The sequence below is a fragment of the Caloenas nicobarica genome, chromosome Z (assembly GCF_036013445.1).
Source record: "Caloenas nicobarica isolate bCalNic1 chromosome Z, bCalNic1.hap1, whole genome shotgun sequence".
NCBI classification, from domain to species: domain Eukaryota; kingdom Metazoa; phylum Chordata; class Aves; order Columbiformes; family Columbidae; genus Caloenas; species Caloenas nicobarica.
The window spans coordinates 46,736,327-46,758,841 of record NC_088284.1 but is presented as its reverse complement, the minus strand read 5'-3'; the positions used below and the strand labels follow the sequence as shown (position 1 = coordinate 46,758,841).

Below are 22,515 nucleotides of genomic sequence, written 5' to 3'. Positions count from 1 at the left end.
CTGAGGTTCAGCTCCTCTACGAGGGGCGCAATTTGTTTATAAAATAATCTCTCACACTACTGATGACAGGCAAAGCACAATTTGAACCTGACCTAATCTTGTCAATGATGATTAGTCCCGTGTTAACTTCCGTGAAAAAAGCTCATTGCTTGTATTGATTACATTAGAGAATTAATGGGTGAAGCGCAGAAGGCATTTTTCCTTTGGAAATCAGTAAATCGGTTTGATGCTGTGTCACACCAAACCTCACTCATAAACCAAATACAAATTAACCTTTATAGGAGCATTATCACACAGACCCAAGGCTGGCTGCAGAAGTACAATCACAGCAAGTGTAAATAAAGTGATCGGCCTCTTCTTGAATCCTCAAAATATGTCACTCCAAAGGCATCACCACCAGCTAGGGGAGCTCAGAAGAGACCGACATGCAACCCATCTGGCAAGGCTGAGACTCTGCTTGACAGAAAATGTGTGGGATCTGGACAACTAATATGACAGTTTGCTAAATGATAACCTGATAGTGCCCTAAACTGAACGAACCTTTCGCATCTCCCATGACCAGAGATTACGAGGGTCCTTCTTGATGCAGTTTAATCAAATCTGACCCTCTTAGCTCATGCTTCTTTACCTTTAAACCTCACTGCTCATCCAAATGTGTGCTAACTGACAGGTATTGCCTTAGCCACACACTGACTGACAACCAGACCTTGCTGGATGAATTTGCTGAATATATGACTAGCCATAAACCATACTAACCCAATCCCCAAGTCCTCCCTCAAAATACAGTATTCACTTCCATATTTCATACCCTAGTACACAAAAGTAACAACGCCTCCAGTTTTCCCCTTCACATGTTTATTCTTCTGCAAGCTTTTTCACTTCTGAGGTCCCTCTGGGAGTAGCAGCCATTTAGGCCAATTAAAACAAGATTAGGCTTACAAACCAACGCAGCCACATCACAGGTTTCCCTTGTCAAACACTAGCAGGTCTTACATGGAAAAGAGCGTACCCTTAAGTCACTCAAAAACAGTTTTACTGTGGACAAAATCTCAAATTTTAGTGAGTATCTAAGATCCAAAATGAAACAGACACCAAAGGTGTTTAAGATGGACTAAGCACATGAAATGGAAAAAAATTAATTTAGACCAGTACCTGAAGAATAACCACATCAGAGGCTGAGTGTGCTGGAACAAGTTTCCTTTATGGGGACAGATATACTGCTACTTTTTTCACATGCCATATTATTAAGAAAAACAAATCTTTAATGAATTTCCATTTTTCTTCAGTTCATAGATTATATCATTTTTATTTTTCTGCCTCTTTAATTATCAGAGGTTTGTAGGAAAATGAGGTTTAAGTAATCACAATGTTTGTGTATGTGTTCTGGTCTCGTGCCCAATAACTTCCAAAGCCATTGGTCATTCAAACTCAAGTTAACAGAAGCAAAGAAATCTTGAATTGTCAAGTTCCAGAGAATCCACTGATAAACCACAAGTCTGGAGAATATCTGGCTTTATTTGACTATAAGTCACGGAAATATCTGTTTCAAAAGCTATGGCATCACGATCCTTTATGTAATGTTATAATTTTAAAGGCTGCATATCTGTACTATTCCTTCTAAATATAAATGTAATAACACATAATCTGATCTTAAACAGCAGAAAGCACATGTTAAACTGTATTTTGGAGTAGGCACCAAATACTTAAACATGAAAACGTTCAGGCAGAAGGCTGGAGAGGCTGGGAGCTGTCACACATTGTTTTACAAGTGTCAAACAATCTCTTGCACCGCAATTAGAAGGACAGTTCCATTTCCAGAATGAAATAAGGTTATTAGAAACACTGGAGAAAACAAAAATCTTTAACTCTCAGCCAACATCTTGGTCTATACCACCAGCACTACGGCATGGTCCCAGATAGCTGGCCCCTCCATAGGACTCTATGCCCCAGCATCGCACTGCAGTACACACCCAAAAGCACAGTGCTATTCCATCACCAGCATAAAGCGGATCCTCGAGGATTCTGTATTTCCCTGCAAGTCACTCAGCAGTCTCTTTTACAAGATCTGTTCTTACTGTAAAAGATGAGATGAGAGTTTCCCTAAGATTTTCTGGCCTCTTGAAAAGCAAGACTCTTTTTGGCCCACCAACTTCACTTAGTGCCATGCAACACTCTCACCGTACACTAGGAGCTTCCATAGCCACTAAGCTGGCAAGGATGATATATCCATTTATCAGTCCTCTTCTCCCTCAAATCAGTCTTAAAAGGAGAGGGAAAGGAAGTTCAGTGGAAGTCAAGTTTGCATGAGGCAAGGAGGCATGGTAAAGACAAATGCCAGCATGCCAGATCCTTTGCAGATGGACTCATTATTATTCCTCTGAGGCATGCTGCCAAACATCACAAGCATGGGGTCACTTCACTGTAGCTGCCATTGTCCACTAAATCAGAGCACTGTTCACATGAAAAGATTTTTTTTTCAAGCAAATAACAAGTATAGGTCTTGAACATGCAAACCTGTGATCATTAAGGTTACATGGTTTTGTATGTTTAAAGATTATTCACACAGGAAGTCGAGAGGGTGAATTGTTAACAAAAATCTTTTGGCTAAGTGTGCTGTCTGGTTATTTTCCACCCAGATGAAAAGATACCAAATACAGTTAAAGCTGTCTAGAATTCAAATCAAAGTATCTGAAAAGCACACTTTCAGAAGATGAAATGGCAGCTAGAACATAAACCCTGATGCACTTCTTTTACACAAGACACTTTAAGTGAACCATAGAAAACGATGTCAGGTAAGTACACTTATTATCTATTTCTGTTCTGGGTGTTAGTGGGCAAACGTTTATTGCTTTAACTTCAGGCTCTCACACCAAAAATAAAAAAAGGAAAATTCCTCAGGATGCATGATGTTCATTCATCCCAAACCAAACAATGAAACAAGAGTAAGCAATGGACAGAGAAGCTGTATGTGAGATGAGGAAGGCCAAACAAAAGGGAATTGTTTCTAAAAATAATTTATAATAAACAAATTTTGTAAACGCAGACCACTGAAAATCTTCACAAGCTGTGTCTGTACTGTTGATGGTAGTGTTGTATCAGGGTCATATTTTCAGTTAATGGCAACATGCAGCTTGTCACCAGGGGACAACTGAAGACCAAGAGTAGTTCCCCCTCCATGCATAAGAAAGGGCACGCAGGAGTCCGGTTTTTGAAAGGCCACCCTCAACCACTATCTCTTTCTCTTAAGCGTCTGTAGATCTTTAGAGTTCACTATTTCCCAGCTGACTGCCGCTCACGGGCAAGTTATTGCAGCTGTTTGTTTCCTGCACCCTCTAGCCAGACCTTCAAGGTCTTCCTCCTCCCCTTCCAGCCCCTTTCCACAGCTGCAGATTGCCCTGGGGCTGGCCAGCTGCCCCCAGGGAAGCCACAGCAGCGGGATGCAGAGGCAGCGGGAGCCAGGGGATGGCTGGTGACATTACCTGGCTGGGATGAGGCTACTGATGCAGGGACCAGCAGCCTTCAGTCCATACACAGATGGCATCTATCAGCCCTGGGCATCTTTACCAGCGTGGCTGTTGACAGTTACCAGTCAGTTAACAGCAACTCATGTTTTAAGAGAGGCTGTACAGTACAGGGCTTGATACAAAAATCACATCCACACAGACTTACTTTCCCCTCTCTGCCTCATTTTTTTTTTTAATCAAATAATGTGTTGCTTACTGGACCACCAGTCTGTATATTAATCCCCAGGCTGTTTTAATAGTACAGGTGAAGGCTAGAATGCTAAGAGTAAAAATAGCTGGATGCATGTGTTTAAGGAAACTTACTTCTCAAGTTAGACGTTAGTGGCATGTATGAAAGCTCTGTTTATTACAGAATAACGCGGTAAGAATCTGTACCAAATTTTTTAGCATAGTCCTTTAAGCAGATAGCACCGCCAGACATCTGGTATTTCATTTTTTTCTAACAGGAATCTCAAGAAAGGATACTGTATTCATGGATGCAACTGTGAAAACTTTGTGGTTGTTGACAAGTTGCCTGGGACAATCCTGTGGTTGCCTAAATACACCAATGCCCTGTTTCCACTGGTGTGGAAATTCTCATTCATGGCTTTACTCTGTCTTGCCTGTAGCTTTTGTGACCCCTCTTTTCCTATTATCTCAAGTACCAGTCTTCCAGACACTGTGTCACTTCCAGTTTATTGCCAGCCTATAAAAGAATAGGATCACAGGATTCAGACAATTCCTTTAGCTTCCCATGCAATTCAGGATCCATTTCAAATGTGCTCGCCTTCCTTTAAAAGTCTTCTGCTTCTTTTTTCAGCTCTCTTTAAAGACTGCCTCTGTTTCTTTCCTTCTCCAATTACATGCACATTCCCTTTTTCCGCATACATTTCCATCATACATTACATTCTCCCCCTTCCCAGACACATCTTCCGTTATCACTGGCAAAATTCTTCAGTCTACAGCTCCCCACTCATGTCACAGTCTTTCACTGGACCCTTTCATTATAAAAATCAGACATATGAATGCCCTCATTTGTTTATATCTTCTAGTTGCTAAAGAGTTTTAATAATTTGTGAACAAATTTGTTGGTAACACTGCTTCAGTATATTTATCTTTGTACATCATCCAAGAAAATGTCATTTTGCATATAACACTCTACAGAAAATAGTCATTCCAGTTAGCTCCTCTTTTAATGATTAAGACTGAGTATTTCACTTCTGCAAATCCTTATCACAGTACTTTGTTACAGACTTCAATTTTCAAATTATCTACTTTAAAACAAGACCAAAAAAAAGTTAATTGACTCTGATGCAATCTCATTTTAACAGCATCTTGACAAACCAATGCATTACTTCTGATATTTTCTTTTTCACCTATAGAAATCTAGTTCAAAGCATCTACGATTCATTGCACAAGCCTCCCACATCCCCATACCATCACCCCACTCCACCCCCAGGAAAGTAAATCCAAAACTTTCTGGCAGAAGAATGAGGAACCTAGAAGTGTTTCCTCTGACACTTCATTCATTCACTTCTTCCATCTTTTATTTTGGCATTTGCAAAGGTTAGAATGGATGTAGTACTCCCGCATTCTTTCTTCAAGGGGGAAAATGGAAGATCATAATGCAAAACTAAAAGAGACTGGTTAATTCTACTTTTTAAATAAAACCACAATTAAAGGGACAAATCCTATTCCCAGTAAAGTTGAGAGGAATTCTGCCCTGAACAACTTTCAGTGAGACTACAATGCAACCCGATGACACCATCCTACAGAGTGAGCAACATGTAAGACTGTGATTTTCCCAGTAAACTGGCTCAATAGCATTGGGAGATCCCTTCAGTGCATATTTTTGGTGCCACTACTAGCTGGAATAAATGGAAAGAGCTCTACAGACCAATATGTATGAGACCAGACCCATTTTCCCACCTACTCTTTTCATTTTTCACTTCTCTATCTCTCTCCACCATGGTTAATTTAATACTGCTGAAGGCCCTCACGAGATGCCATCAAGTGATCATACCATGTCCATTTATACTGGTGACGGCTGTATATCATTGCTACTGCCCAAGAAGAACTGGGGCAAGACTTAAGTTTTATTCTACCTGTATACCTTCCATAACAATTGTAAGCATGTGCGGTTATGGAAACAATGCTTACATCTGTGAGCCTTCTCCCTGACCTTTACTTACTAGCTTGTTTGATTTGCACTGCTCTTTGACATTACAGAGTGACAATGTGCTCTCATTTTCCCATCTGTGGCCTGGAATATCTACAGACACAATATGTACAACAGGTTAAGGAGCAGCTGAACATTTAAGACACCTAAACTCAACATTACATTATTTTAAAAAAAATATTATAAACTTAAAACCATGATTCCAGTTATATAATTTTAATGTTTAGACTCTCTATCGGTCAGCAGAGAACAAACAATATTCCTAGGGAGAAATGCAGCTTGCCAGCTGCGAACAGTGTCTGCAGGTTTTCTCTATTTCGTATGTTTGTGTGTGTGTGTGCGTGTGTGTATGCACACGCAAGCACCTGCACATTGTTGCATATATATAAATGCAGGTAAATGTACACAGACAGGTTCAATACCCTCCTGGATGAATACCTGAATCTATAAGACAAGACACTGTGCTTTGGTGAATAAATAATAACTCTAAGAAATAAACCAGCTACCAACATTTGTAATGGGCAGTAAAAAAACATGTTCTTTCCAAAAATGATGATGTAAACAACTTTGTATTTTATGCATAAAACCACTTTGATACTAAAAGAGTAATTTCATATCAAAGTTTCCAGTTCTGATTTATATGAGTTTCAGTTTTCTCTTACCATAATTTTTAAGACATTTCAATCATTACATTCTTAAATTAATTTCTTTGAATGATGAATCAAATTCTCCTTTAAAAAGAGTGCCTGGTACATCATCAAAAGAAACTAATGAAGGCAAATGCCTCAGAAGCTCTAACAATCAAAAGAAGACTTTTCGGTCACAATATCTTTTTTCAAGATAATTTCTCTTATTAATATATGTTAATTTACTTTGGTTACAGGTTATCTGAAACCTTCCTAAATGTCTGCTGCTAATTCCGACTGAAGGCAGAGTAATTTGAACCCAGAAGAATCAAGACCATATTTTTATTAACTTAAGCACAAGGCCCTAAGTCCCCCAAAATGTTACCCTTCAGGACACATGTTGCCTTCTTTAAACCTGTACCTCTTTGCAGCATGGGTTGTCAAAGGACAGCAGTAGTACGAGCTCATATCTGTCACTACAAAAATGGTCTATTCATAGCATTGTCTGACAAAGCACGTTCAGCAACAAGGCACCCTATTCAGAGATCTGATTTTCACGGACATTTGTATGCCAAATTAAAAAAAATTTCTACGATGGTGGGTTTAATGAGGTACTCTCTGTAATGAGGTATTCCCTGTAATAAAAATTAAAAGAGGGAGACAGAGTTCTTCAGCTTAATTGCCACATCTGTTATTAGGCACTTTACTGTGATTGACTGGAGTGTATGTGTCAGAGACTGTGCCAGAAAACAGGGAAACTTTTAAAGTAGACTTCTAACTTATAGCCCAACTGGCATTAGCAGCATCACTGTTACAATTTCTGCTGCTGCTCAGTTAAACCTACAGGAACATTTGCTTTAGTTCAGTCATTCGTTAAAAATAAAAACAAATATTGCAAATTGTGCATTTTTTAAAGGGAAATTAAAAGCATTCACTATTTTCAGAAGGAAATGCAGTGAAATCTGCATGTATGAATGTGTCATCTCTCATTAGCGGATGACAGACTTGAGCAATCCAGTGTTTGTAAATTGCACAGGAAGAAATTTCACCTTCAGTAGTACATCTGCAGCTTTATTTTGCTAGCATAACAGAAACCAGCTGAGGGGACAGTGAAAAGCAGCACAGCATTTGCAGAGGGACCGGACATTCATGGTGCAGGAGCTTCTGGGAAGAGCCAAAATGGAATGGATGCTCTCCTCGGATCCACATGGAAATCTGGGATGAAACCTGAACTCACGAAACTGCTTGTTCTCTCTGAAATCCAGAGCCCAACAGATCAATGCTGCCAGCATTTGCTGTATCACCTCCCCGGCCACAGCACGGACACTCCAGGCAGCTTAGCTGGGCGCTTGCTGCAGAAATAGCAAACCCAAATGCAGGTCCTTGGCAGTAGACAGTGCCAACAAGTAGAGAAAAGCAAGGCTCATGTAAGAGGGAGAGATCAGAGGAGCCCACACAAGAGATTGCATGATCACAGAATCATATAATAGATTGGGTGGAAAGAGACCTTCAAAAGTCATCTACACCAACCCCCCTGCAATGAGCTTCGACTAGACCAGGTTGCTCAGAACCCCATCCAGCCTGGCCTTGAATGTCTCCAGGGATGGGGCATCTACCACCTCTCTGGACAACCTGGGCCAGTGTTTTACCACCCTCATCATAACAAATTTCTTCCTCATGTCTAACCTGAATCTCCCCTCCTTTAGTTTAAAACCACTACCCCTTGTCTTATCACTACAAGCCTTACTAAAAAGTCCGCTCCCATCTTTCTTAGAGGCCCCTTTTAAGTATTGAAACACCACAACAAGGTCTCTCTGGATCCTTCTCTTCTCCAGGCTGAACAACCCCAACTCTCCCAGCCTGTCCTCATAGCCAAGGTGTTCCAGCCCTCTGATCATCTTGGTGGCCTCCCCTCGCCCTTTTCCAACAGGTCCATGTCTTTCCTGTACTGAGGGCTCCAGAGCTGGATGCAGGACTCCAGGTGTGGTCTCACCAGAGCAGAGCAGAGGGGCAGAACCACCTCTCTCGACCTGCTGGCCACGCTCCTTTTGGTGCAGCCCAAGTTACAATTTCCCTTCTGGGCTGCAAGTGCAAATTGCTGGCTCATGTCCAATCTTTCATCCACCAGTACCCCCAAGTCCTTCTCTGTAGGGCTGCTCTGAATCCCTTCATCCCTCAGCCTGTATTGGTTGCCTTGAGCCAGGTGCAGGACCCTGCACTTGGCCTTGTTGAACCTCATGAGGTTCTCATGGGCCCACTTCTCAGGTTGTCCAGGTCCCTCTGGATGGCATCCCATCCTTCAGGTGTGTCAACTGCACCAATCAGCTTGGTGTCATCTGCAAACTTGCTGAAGGTGCACTCAATTCCACTGTCTATGTCACTGATGAAGATGCTAAACAGTACTGGTCCCAGCTGGGAAAAAGTGCATCTCTCATCCTGCCCATGGCCGTATGCTGGGTGGTGCTGACAATTGACTTTTGATGACTAAAGGCTCAGATTAATGTTCAAGAAACCTGGTGAAAACTCCATGCCTGGGCTGGCTAACTGCTATTACGCTATTTCTACTACCAGCAGATCTGCTTTTGGCTCTAAAAACCAAGCTCTTAGCATCTACCAGTCCTGACACAGCAAAATGACTCTGAGCTTAGATACACCTTCTCCCTCAACTAACTGCTTCTTTCCAATTTCGCACAGGCTTTCGAATAAGAGCACAAAAATGTATGTTCCTATTGTCAGCAAGGAAGATGGACAGGCCAGCTGCCATACTGCTTAAAATTACTTCTTTTCATCTATTCCACTCAGTAATGAGCAAGAGATTATTCGACCTTCCTTACCAATTTTCTGCGCTGCTCTAGAGACTATGAAGAAAGGTAGGAATGTGTTGAAGAGCAATGAAAACTGCACAGATATCCATTGCATCCGCTCCTGAAAGGCAGAAGGATGCCCTTGTGTTGAAAGCTAAAGAAAAGCCGCCTACCACGGTCTCGGGCAAGCGATGGGTGCTTCGTCTGACCCAACCGATCAGCTGCCCAGTGAACTAATCCATGAATAAATCTTTCTTGTCTCTGGAGGGCAGATTGGGATACTCTAATTCCCTCCCTCCAGGAGAGCAAGTGACTGTTTGTTGGAAACAATCTCCCCCAACGGGTTAGATGAGCCAGGGCAGATGCTCTCTGTCACTGTCTGAAGGTCTTTGTAGTGCTCTCAGGAGTCCAAGGCTGCTCCATTCTGCAAGGGAGTCCAGCAAGTTTCTGTGTAGCTCTCTGACTCTGGGGTCTCTTTCCTCTCATGTGCCTTCTGCAAATATCTGATCTCCCTCAGCCTCTTTTATACAGAAAAATATAAGATTCACTTAATTAAGCATATTTATTTTTAGGTATATGTCATTAAATAATCTCACGTACAGTATTTTTATCACCGTAACTCTATATAAGATTTACAACACTTTTCCTAACGTTGTAAGGCTTTTTGTTCTTAAGGCTGCTCTTAATAACTAAACTGTACATGCAAAGTATTTAGACTCCTGTCTGTATGTTTTATCTTATGTCACAAAACAAATCAACAGCAGAGTTGAGAACAATTTAGGTCTCCTGGTCTCCAATTTAAGCCTACTCTTAGGACTCATGCCTCCAGTTCAACATTTTGCCAGTGGCAATAACATGCACATCATGTTTACAGTGCTTACCATGGGTGTAGCATCAGAATAATGAAATACAGACTTTTGGATCTTAGACATTTACAAAGGAAGCACCACACACAAAATCACAACTGAAAGAATTTTTAACAGATTTGGGTCACCTCTGAAGAGGCCAATAATGCCCTCTTGTCTCTCTGCTTTTTCATTTCTTTATTTTTCCCATTGGTATTCATGTTGTAAACCGTAATGAAGAAAAACACACATATATGCATAAGAAAAAGCCTCAATGTACTAAAACTTTGGTATTTCCCTGGACATAGGCAATACAACAGAAAGTAGGGCAATTTTTAGAAGTGTAGTGAGAGACTCTGCTGGAGCAGAAGAGGAAGCTTAAAGTACATCTCAGGATGCTACCTCCAAAGAAGCTTCTGAATGCCGCTAGACATTTTTTGAGTGACTGCAATGAATTTATACTTCATTATAAAAACCTCCTACTGAAGTCCAAGAGGCAGCATTCTCAGACTTGTTTTTATATCTTCTCTTATTGCTAGATGAGAAAGAGCATTTCGTCCCTGTATCCCAGCAGTACTTTAGCAAACCAAACCAAAACAAACAAATACCTATTTTCTGAAGTGGATCCACTGTCAAAATAAAAAGGAAGTTGTAAAAGGGTGTGGTACACACAACAAGGTTGACAGTCTGCAAAGACACAAAAAAATTCTTCTGTATTTTAGTGGCACAGACCAGAACCCCAAATTACTGCATCCTTTGAGGTTCACTCACCATGAATGCATATCTTGGCTGTCGTTATTCATACATAATGGAAATTGGCATGTTCAGCAAGAAAGAATGGAACATATCTTAAAAGCGCATTAAAGTCGCAGAGGAACAATATTGTTCCAGAGATGTCTCCAAGCTCTCTGAAATGGGTTATGGAGATGGAAAAATCTACTGACAGCAGCAAGGAAGCATCTCTTGCTGTGCTTTTGCTTTGTTTTTCAACAACTACTCAACCAGTCTCCTTATTCAATAATTAAATATGCACTCTTTTATGGGTTCAGAGTTTCAACAACTTCCCCAGAACTAGTGAAACTCATTCTATTCAGCAACATCTCCTGTCTTAAGGTGATAAAGCCCTGTGGCATACCTGTAGTATTTGCAATGTGTAGTGACTTCAATCCAAAACAACTCTAAAGCATAAAGAGCACTAATGTTGCTATGCATTTCAACAGAATCCATTACAGAGCTGGAAATTCAGCTTTTTGCTGAAAGAAAATTTAATAATCTCTTAAAAGAGGCCAGTTGTTTTGACTTTGGTGGAGGAAACTTTGGGATATCTGGACAACACAGAACACGTGTGTTCAGAGATCCTACAAAGTATTACACAGGCAATGCATGAGGGTTCTGCATTCACACATCTCACCTCACTTACTCTGAAAGTCCACTGATTTCAGTTCAGTTATTCCTGGTTTACTCAATGTAAGCAAGAATACTGGGCCCTCAGCCTGTCTTCTCTTATACCTTTTATTTTAAAAGAAATGAAACTAGCTAAAATTAATTTATTAAAAAAAAAGGCACGTTCTTCGCACACAGTTAAAATCTTCATGAAATCTACCCCTCAGTTTAAAAAACGCATTTCAATCTCCCTGGCAGGTACCTTTCAGAAACAGTTGTTATTTACAATATCGGTCTGGGGAAGAAAGAAAAAAAAAAAAAAAAAGATTAAAATATCAAGTTACGGTTCACTTCCAAACAAGCCTGGCCACAGCTGTACACCAGCTTCCGAGCAACTGCTCCACAAACACACAACAGGGCTTCTGTCTTCCCACAGGGTTTGCTCGGGTCACTCGCATGTGGCGTGGATTAAAGCCGCACCAAAGCTCCATTACAGAGCAAGCGGAGCTGCGAGTTAAGTGCAGGAGCCGTCAGTTCCTCTGGTAAATGCACCCACCAGGCCATCAGCCCCGAGGGGTCTCCCCAGCGCCGGAGGTGCCCACACACAGCCCTCAAACAGTCCACGACCAGGGTGGAAAAAAGGACCCACATGATTTTTCTGGTCTTACATTTTCACTGTCTAAGCAGAGGGAAGTCAGTGGGGAGGAGATGAGCGTGTTAAGAGGGGTTTTTGTAGGCAAAAAGAGGATAGTGAAGAGGATGCCTATGATTTTGGTGGTGACAGAGCAACTGAGCCAGGCAGCCTGCCTAAATTGTGAAATTTTCTTTAGAAACATCATTGTCAAAACTGAAAACCAGTCCCCGTGTCAAACACCTGAGTATTTGGCACAGAGGCTCCCTGCACAGGGATGCCTCCCCAACCCACTGGGAAGGCAAAGTTTGTCTCTCAGTGCCTGGGCAGGTTATGGCCAGAGCACCCAAGCCCACATAAAGCCCAAACCTTGGCCAAGGTTTTACACCTCAGTCGCCTGCACAGGAAGGGGACAGTTTTACCAGGGCTGCTACACTTGGTGGACCCCCAGCCTTCTTGCACCTCAGCAGGCAAGAGAAACAGCCAGCAGGGCTGGGGAGGTGGGCTTTTGCCCCTGGATTTACAGTTCCTCTCTTCATAAACACAAAATTGAGAAACTGCAGACCAGTATGTATTTTCTCTTTCCTATGGGTCATGCCAGAAAGACAACACCAGCGCAAAGTAGCAGCAGCACCCATTTGGCCACAGGTGCCCCCATCTTCTTCATGACAAGGATAAAAATCAATGTCTTAACTGGCGTTCTTACACATAAAAACCAATAATGTGGTTAATCAGAATCTACCTAAATAAATAAATGAAGTAATAGTTATTATAATTAATTAAAAAATTATAATGTGCTGCAGCCAGAGAAACACTCCTCAGCTGCGGTATATCGGAAACTCCCACCAAAGGGCAAAGCAACACCACCCTGCGGTAATAATAGCACCAGACATTTTATTCTGCCTCTCTTCCATGTTCCTCAACCAACATACAGCCAATGTGGACAGGTACTAATTACTTCTTAACTGCTTCACTTCTGCAGCTTTGAGGAATGCAGCGCTTGTCCAGGAAAACAGACTGTGAAGAAGCAGCAGGAACTTGCAGTCTCTGATGGAAGAACCACGCAGTGTTTGTTGATATTCACCAACTCACAAAGTACATGAGAACTCACAAAGCGTGTGAGTAATGGCTCTGGAAGTAGCATCACAAAATTAGGGGCAAATAGGACAATGTTACAAATGGACAAATGGGACTCCCATTTAGGAGTTCACAAAAATCCTGTTCAGACTTAAGTGTCTGTTTATTCCTGCTACAATTGTCTGGATTTTCTATGAAAGTAAGCACCACTATGGAGAGGATATAAACTTAAGACTTGTTGCATACAACTGATAAATCTCCTTCCATCTTTCCATTGAATCTTCTTGAAGTGTTTAGATTCCTGAAAGTCTCCTAGTTACATCATAAAAGCCCCACATTTCACAAGTTCTGAAGTTCCTGTATTTTGATGTCACTGAATATACTAATTTGGATACTTACAATCCATCAGAAAATGCCAAAAGAATGGGAGGAGCTGACAACATCAAACAGGACCATGAAAGAGAGACATCATGAGAGACAGTGACACCTACACCAAACTGTATATAATAGCCAAGAATCATACAGCATCATCCCTGCAAATGTCCTTGTCTTTTGTGGTCCCAAAACCAAAGACAGCACAGGCAGATGCAATTTGAACAGTAAAGAACACTTGGGACATGAGTTCATTTGGACAAATCTAAGCAATACAAATATTAGTATTTGGAAGTAATAATTTCCTTTCATGAGTAAAACGGCCACATGTGAGGTGGGATTTCAGATTAGGAGAGGCTATTTGCTGTCTTCAGGAGATGGACAATGTGCTGTTTTACATGACATGTACTTTTAGGACATTCATAGGGACATCATAATTGAAGCAATTCTTATGCATAAAACAGTAATTATATGGATAATTAAAATCCACTGCTGTCATAAGACTGTGCAGTGGCCTACAATCATCCTTTAATGGCAACACACACAGAGATCACAAGCATCATTTCCAAAGTGCTTGCAAGAGAAAAGGAAATCCTAACTCTATGCAGTCTGGGACCCTTCTAACAGTTTTAAAAAAATCAAGTACCAATCCTTCTATTGAGGTTTGAAAAAACCAGCCTGTCTAGCCCAGCTGTACCCTCAGCAAGCATTTATTCACCTGACTTAGATAACTGAATTTCTTAGACCAACAGCTCAGCCTCACTCTGACACCAGCTGCACTGTATCCTCAGTATTTCTTTCTATTCAAAAGATTTACTAAAATATGTAATGTAAACATTGGAGGAAGAAGCTGGTCAAGAGTCTAACTGCCAACCTTGCTCCCCAAACCAAACACCTCCTGGATTTTTCCCAGGAGCAGTAAGACTCTTCAAACCCATTATGATTAAAGAAAGAAGCAACAACCACCAAAAAAACATCCAACTGCCAGGCCAAAATTGGCCGGCATTTTTACTGACATGTAAAATTCAGACGAGAAGAAAAAATTCAGAGAGAAGAAAAAATATGAAAAGGAAGAAAAGAGGGGGGAAAGGCAAAAAAGCAAAAAGATAAAAAATATTAAAATATAAAAGAAAAAAAGAAAACAGGAAAAAAGGAAAGAAAAAAGGAAAGAAAAAAGGAAAAGGGGGGGGTGGGGAGAGAGAGAGGGAAAAAGATGAAAGGAAAGAAGAAAAAAGGAAAAAAAATAAGAAAAAGTAAAAACTTACAGCAGTAGCTAGGGAATGAGGCCAAAGTGCCTTTGCTGGGCATGATCACTAGTGACTCAGGTCCTCAATGGGTGCCACCTCCTGTGTGCTAGATAAGACAATTCAGCCCTCGGGGCAAAGGCAAAACAGTTGTTTTTAAACAAATACATTTCTAATTGAAGAGCTTTCCACTCCAGCTGCTATAACCTATTTTTTAAGTAGATTTACAATGGCTGACACAAGTATGCTGCCGTTGGGGCCAAGGCTGCTTCAGCTCACAAGCTGTCAGCAACATTTCCTCATGTATCAAGCGCTCTGATTCTTGCTGGTGGTCTTGAACCCTTTGAAGAGGGTTTATACGTCACCAAACAAATGCTTCCCACAATCACACTTAAGCATTATTTGTGCCTCAGTTCCAATGATCATAACATGTGTGTGTTGACAGACCAGTGCAGGCAAAGATTTTGTAAACACTTTAGAGGAAACTACAACTCAGTTATTCATGCTCAAAAGCACACTGCAGGAAGCAATCTTGTAGCATGGAGCAAAAGAACGGGAAAATCTACTTGGTCTGTTGACATGCTTTTTTTATTCCCACCATGTCTGTCCTCAGCGCTATGTTACATGGCTTCTGCTGATTCCTGACAGCAACTCCAAAAAAAAACCCCATAAACAAATCAAGTATATCATTTTGTACTCAAAACTTAACCGGACCTTAGCACACACGTGAGCATGCACACACACACACACACACGTGTTTTTCTTCTTTTTTAACATACAAGTGGTTCCAGTGTATTCACGTTCTCGGGGCAACCAAGCTCAGTCTGACTATTGGCTTTGGGAGGATAAGATGCCAGCCAGCCATGCATAATGGCCTCTTTGTCTGGCTGTCACATGAACAGCGTTGTGTTACAATCATTGTCACTCTGGGCTTAAACTGCAAGGCATGCTTTCACACAAAACATTCACTTCGGGGGCTCCTTTTGGCAGAGCCCTGTGATCGAAACTCTTTCGTTCCTCTTTAGTTAATCAGCTCAGCAATGCTGAAACTCTAAAAAGTCAGGATTCAAAAGCTCTCACACAAATCAACTGAATCTAAAAATTCTCTGTGGGTCACATGAAAAAAAAGGGCAAGTAACATAAAATAGCAATCGCTATGCATGAATCAACACCAAACTCATGTGTTGAGCAACACGGTTAATAAAAAATAGACTGACATAGTACTAAAGGTCTGACTGAAACTAACAATAGTGAAAACATAGAAATAAGTTTGATTTAGTCCACCTTTGCAATATGAGAGGGAAGAACGATACCACCATTGTAGTGGGATCCCCCTAAAACCCAGTTTAGAAGACAAGCATAGCACTGCACCTGCAAATTCCTCCCCTTTGTTCCACCAGCTCACCACCCCACTGTTCCCACCGATGTCTACAATGCAAGGCAGATGCACCCCGTATCGCTGATCTTTATATATGAATTACCATAGCCAAAACCGCATGTCAAAACGCCACTGCCGTATACAGCTTTCCCCAGCACATGCTGGCTACCCATGGGAAACCCCACGGCGCAGGCAGAGCCAGAACGAGGGAGCTTTTGGGCAGCTTCTGCACCTTGGGCTGGCACCGGCGCAGAGATGCAGCCTGACTGCGGAGTACGGGCAGCCAGGTCCCCTGCGAACCATGGGTGAGGATCTCATCATGACTTTCCCTAAGCCCTTTGATAGGGCTTTGTTCCAAATAACACTTGGGGACAGGAAAAATCCCAAGTCAAAGTTATCTCCCCCTTGAATATTTTTCTCCTGCACTTCGGGAAAATGTCTGCAAGATAAAATCAAAACATTTCCACAAGACGAAGATGAGTAACTTACCAGGTGACAACGTTATTACTTGCTGTGTAAATTCTTTAAATTCATCAAGTACCCAAAAAGAGTCCTGAAAAGTAGATAAACAGGATTTCTGTCAAAGAGAATCTTCAAAAGATGCTGTGAACACGCTGAACTCATTGAGACCCTGCACAGATGTATTTGTTTTCATTAATGGAAAATACTCTCACAGGGCTAAAACTAAAATATGTTAAGAACGACATCCTCCTGCCCTTACTGTCTCTCTGAATCACTTTGTGTTGCACATATTTATCTCATACAGTTGCTTAGGGAATACAGCACTACTCACTTTGAACAGGTTTTACAGGATCTACCCGTGTGATGCAGCAATAACTTGCAGAATAATGCTTGAAATGCACAGAAAACTTTCCAAAGCAAAGGCTTCCTTCCAAAAAGAAACAGAGCTGTGCATGGAACAACAAACTACCAGTTTGCTTAGTGTTTTCTGTCCAGTTCATTTTTCTTTGCTTTGCAGTTCACCAAAGTAACATATCTTCTGCTAAACTCTGGTTTGGTATTCCACCCTGCTACTGGTCATAGACATGCCAGTTCCCCTAAACAGACATTATCGCTCGCTTGATAGTTTTCTTTTCTTGAGCAGCCTTGACCAGCCTACTCTACTCTACATCCTCCACCACTATTTTGAGCACGCCCTCCCAGACCAGCACTGCCCATGAAAGACACCACCAGGCTGGGTCATGGCCTGCATTCTCATGCCTGGACAACTTCACCCACACCACAAAACCCTGCTGATCTTCTCTTGTCCAGCCTGACAAATCCACCTTCTGCATCATCCTAAGGTCATGACTTCCCTTTGCCTTTCACGGTCTCCTCCCGTGCCCAGCATTTCTCATTCTTCACAAGATGTTGACCCCTTCTTTGGCAGGGCCATGGTACCAGCCCTCATAGGTAATATACTGGTGTTTCAGAGAAGTAGTTCTACACTGTCTCCTACTTGAAGACTCGCACCTGAAAAAAAACCCCTATCATTAAATCCCTTTAAACATTTTAATTTCTATATTTTTATTAATAACGTGACTGTGGCTTGACAGCCATTTTCATTATTTCATTGCCCCTCCATATTTCGTATTGTGTTTTGTTTCAAATTTTAGATTATAAAAGGCAAGATCACTTTTGCTGTTGTTTTTGTGCCGTTGTACAGGTACTGTGACTGAAGTAGTAGGACACTAGAGCCGTACAACCTACAGTTGTTAGTGCTACTGTTACCATTTTAAATATAAGAAACATTGATATGAAGTCTTTATATTCAAGTTTATTTGAAAGAGTTAACTCGCATCTCTGTGTGCTCAACAAAAATAATTTAGTAGGCTTAGAAGAGTATTCTTTTACAGCAGCAGGAAAAAAAAAATATTAATATTCTTGAGATCACATAGCAACTCAGTGTCAAAGTTAAAATTATACTTTCTGCTTTCCAATCTATATTCTTTAATTGTGTTGCACATCAAAAGGGCTCAGAATTAGTACCTCACTGCTGGCTATGGACGAATTTTTCTGACAATCAGATATAAAACACAGATAAAACATGAAGAGCTGGCTGTCTGCATTTTAATGTAAACGTAATGTGTACATCCAAAGGCATGAGGCACAAGTCCTTACATAAGCAAAACATCAATTAAAGACTAGACAGTTTGAATGGGTTAATTAACAAGAATGCTGACACAATCAATAAAGTTATTCCAGTAAAGCAAATCCATCCCCAGAATACTCCTATTTTTCTGACAGGTGGCTTTAGATGATACATACTCTTTTCATCAGAAAAACATTTTGAATATCAAGACACGGGTTCTTATCATAGAGGAAAAAATGCAGTTCTAAGTTCACGATATACCAATTCTAGTGTATATTTCAAATCTTCAAAGGGGAATATGAGTACCAATTACTGGGAAACTCACGTCTTAATGTTAAAAATCAGGGTCAAATTCCATTGTTGACAGTGAGTTGGTAACATAACTATAGTGAAATCTAGAGCCACAGGCATCATTGATCAGGGAAGAAACTGTTTAATGGGAATAAGCATGTAAGAACTGTGACTGCAATTCCACTACACCATTCCACTTCACATCTAAGGAAAAGATTATAGTGGATTTTGACTGCTATACGCTGTGTTCCATTTAAAAAATTAATGTACTGGATCACATCCATGTTATGGTATTCTCTATGGAAGAATCAATATATCTTTGTTTTGCCTAAAATTGCAGCATATATGCAAATAATCTGTTTAATTTTTTCCTTCCTCAGAAGCCACTTACTTCCCTTAATGAGAAGAAATGAAAATGCCTAGACAAGAAAAGGGGATGTGGAGACACGGTGTAAAACTCCTGCCAAGTAATCTGAATATAAATTCAAGCAATCCTTACCAGCTGCAGTCAAAAGCCCACTCCAAATTCTGTTAGATGTTAATCAAAATTAAGTATGCTAATGCATGGTTCCCGTGTTCTTTGCGTAGATGAGTTAAGCACTTTTGTTGAAGTGCATTTGCTTCCCTAGGTGTGTGCCCCATACAGCAGAATACATCATTTTGCAGAAAATGTCATTACAAGAGTCAGGGAAGAACTGTTCTCTTGGACAAACTCCTCTCCTCACCGGCCAGGCAGGAAAAGCTCATTTAACACTGTAACCACTGGACAGGTCCTCCTGGTGCCCACTCTGTGAGGACACAACCCCACACGCCTCCAGTTGCATTTAAAGTGTTGGCAGCTAGGGCAGCTACATGGTAAAACTTATGGTATACAAATGGCTAAAGCATCATGCTGTTGAGGGAAAAGCAGTACATTTTCTGTCTACTGGGGATGTCCATGGAGAGTTGAAACTGCCGTGCACAGCCCTGCCCTGGAGAACGGTGCAGATCCTGGTTCGTTTCACCACCTGATACTCAAAACAGGGGAAGTCTGACAAGTGATTTCCAGGGAAATTAAAGAGATATAACCAGCTTACTTCGCACAGATCACTGAGTAGACAGCAATTGAGAAATTTTTTGCAAGATATGGATTGTAATCAGTGAGCAAGACACAGGAATCTCATTGCCAACACTGTGAACTGCTCATCTTCTAGCAAAGATTTGTAACACTCCAGACTTAAAACTGCACCATCTTAAGAAGCCAAACATAAAGCCATGCCACCTCCACAGCATATTAACAATCAATACTAACATGATGTAACTCATACACCTCTTGTGGGAGCAATACACATTTAAATTTAATTGTATGACAAGGCTACATGGTGATTACAGTCGTCTGTGCAAGAAAATCAAATAACTTTCACTAGATAAGGTCCCATGTTTTGATGCCGTACAGATGTATGAGTTATATGAGCAAACAAGTAGAAACTTGGGCCTAAATTACATTGTTTGTCAAGCTTATTAAAAATCCGGAGCACACCTGCCCTGCTGGCTTTTCTGACTTGAGACAGAAAATAAAAATAGGCTTCTTAATAACATTTCATTTACAGGGCCATTGAGTAGCAACCAATACAGATAATTTGGCCACCCAGGCTGTTATTTTCCTAAATTCTGTCTCCAGCTCAGACAGTTGCACACCCCCCTGCACTTCAAGAGGAATGCACATACCTAATTGTGTATGCTTTCCACCCAATATTGTGTTATTGGGCACAAATGCCATTTAGGGGTGTTGACAAGGTAACTGAAGCCCGAAGCCAGCTTTCAGTTTCAGTCTCACAGCAGACGTGCTGCTCAAAGCATCTCAGACTTTTCAGCATAGGTCTGTAGCTTATCTGCTGGGAAACAAATGACACTCTCCAGATTTGGTGGGGGTTTTATTCTTCCAAGCTGCTGAATAAAAACACTTTTTCCTAAACAGAGTCTTTCTGTTAATCTGATGTCCAAACTGCTGCTGCTGCTAAAGCTCAGTTACAAACCTGAAAAAGCATGCCATGAAACATCTTCAGTAGCAATAGCATGTTGCAAACCATGGTTTCAAACTCACTTTATAATCAAGAGTTGGTACTTGAAAAAAGCTTCAGAGCTGTATATGATTCCAGGAAACACGTCTGCTTTGACTACGTTTAAGTACTCAAAGACTGGCAGCAATATTTAAGTTACACATAAAATTACCAAAAAAGCCCTGCATTCCCAGCTCATTCTAAGAAAAGCAGCTGCTTATTTTTCCTAATTGATTTGTGCCTAGATTTCCAGATCAAGCCTACTTCTTGGCTGAAACACAAAATAGGAAATATTTACACTGCTATGACTGTCGCCAAAAGAAAGTCTGTACAGGATACCACACAGCTAAGAATTTCTCTAGGCAGCTTCTGCTGAAAGACATATGCTGGAACAAAGTCAGGTTATTAAACAGATGTGCATTTTCACGTGCAGGTCATGCTTATTTACATATATACACAAACATCCCTCTATCTCAGTCTGTACCCTCGTCCCAGTCTCTGTTTAGGACTGCCGAAAGCTTTCCCTGAAAAAGAACGGTAACCTTAAAAAAAAAAAAGAAAAAAAAAAAAAAGACCTTTTCGCTCAAATTTTCTGCTTTACGGATAGCCTGAACTGACTCGTCCCGGCTTCGGACCGCTGGCGAGGGGAGACGAACGCGGTGCGAGCTGTTGAGAGCGAGAAGAGCCTGCCCGGAGTCCCAGAGCCGCCCCACCAGCCCGGTCACCCATCAGCGACAACGCGGTGTGGCACACGCCACGGGCGCCTGGCTGCGCTGCAAAGGCGGCGCGACCGACCAGCGGGGCCGGCACCCCACCGGTGCCCCCAGGACACCTTTGCCCAGGGCAATAGCGCCTTGTCCTCCCCAGGGTGCCGCCTGACCCGGGATGCCGCCACCCGACCGGGAATGCCGCCCCGCTGCTCCGCCGCACCCGCGCCCGGCACCGCGGCTTCCCGGCGCCGCACCTGCGGGGCGGGTCGGGACGGGATGGGTCCCTGCCTACCTGTCCCGCCGGCACCCTCCCCGGGCGCCCGGACGCCGAGAGCAGCCGGCTGCCTCCGCCGCTGCGCCGAGCGAGGGGCGGTGTGTGCCGGGGGGCCGGTGGGACGCAGCCCCTCCTCCGCCCGGCCCGGCCCGCCCCCGCCCCCGGCCCCGGCCTCCGGCCCCGCTGCCGGGGTGGGCGATGGAGTCCGATTAGCGGCGCGTAGCCACGATAGGCACAGAGACAGACAGGCACTTAACCACTTAGAGGTTTTTAGGTCTGGTGTTTCCCGTGGGGAGGTCCCCGTCGGGGATGTTGCCATCCCCCTCCTTCCCCCATTCACCCCCGCCCCCAAAATAGCCTCCCTCCAGTCACTCGCAGGCAAGGCGAAAGCTACAGAGGTCATGTTGTTCAGCGCCGTGAAGGATGGGCATCTACCCAGCAGGTAACCGAGGAATAAAATCGTCAAAACTCCTTAGGTCTCAGGAGCGCTGGTCCTCGGCTCCGTCAGAAGACCCAAACCCACAGGAAAACAAACGTCATGTACTCCCCTCCGGTACAGCTTGGTAAAGAAGAGCATCGTTACTTTTCCACTTCTAGATGTTTTTGCATATTTAAGTGGAGATACTTGTTATTCCCCAAATATTTCAGGTAAATCAGATCTGTGAGCCCGTTCCATGACTGAAGTTGCAGTATCGGGCACAGGAAGGAAAATGTTTTGTGAAAGTAAGCAACCACTATTCACTTGGGTCTCTAAACAAAAGAGAGCCCAAAAGAGACTGACAAATGTCATCCCAACCTTCCCCACTGCGTTTAACACAGACTCTGGACGATTAAAAAAAAAAGTTCATATGTTTTAAATATGAAAATAATGAGGACGGTAGCTAATCAACCAAATGAGATTTTGCACGGGGAAATCTGCCTTGCGTAACTGTTAAGTAGTACTTTGCTTATAGATGGAATTTCGCGCTTTGCGCTTCGCATACTAGGCGGTTGTGCCGTTAAAGCATCTTTTTTTTTTCTTCACAGGAAAGGGAGCGGGTTCTACAGCGGGCGGGAGCGCAGGCTGG

General features: G+C 42.2%; 1 protein-coding gene across 2 annotated transcripts in view; it reads right to left on the bottom strand.

Moving 5' to 3' along the window:
* The window catches only part of MEGF10 (multiple EGF like domains 10), a 106,140-nt gene extending 84,603 nt beyond the window's left edge, over nucleotides 1–21,537 (bottom strand). The window contains exons 1-2 of one of the 2 annotated variants that reach the window (XM_065656036.1): nucleotides 21,467–21,527; nucleotides 16,532–16,595 (exon numbers count right to left, since the gene is read on the bottom strand). The gene's annotated coding sequence lies outside the window, so the exon portion shown is untranslated. Of the gene's footprint in view, nucleotides 1–16,531; nucleotides 16,596–21,466 lie in introns of both variants that reach the window. The other variant, XM_065656035.1, reaches the window with a different exon arrangement.
* Nucleotides 21,538–22,515: the final 978 nt, after the last annotated feature.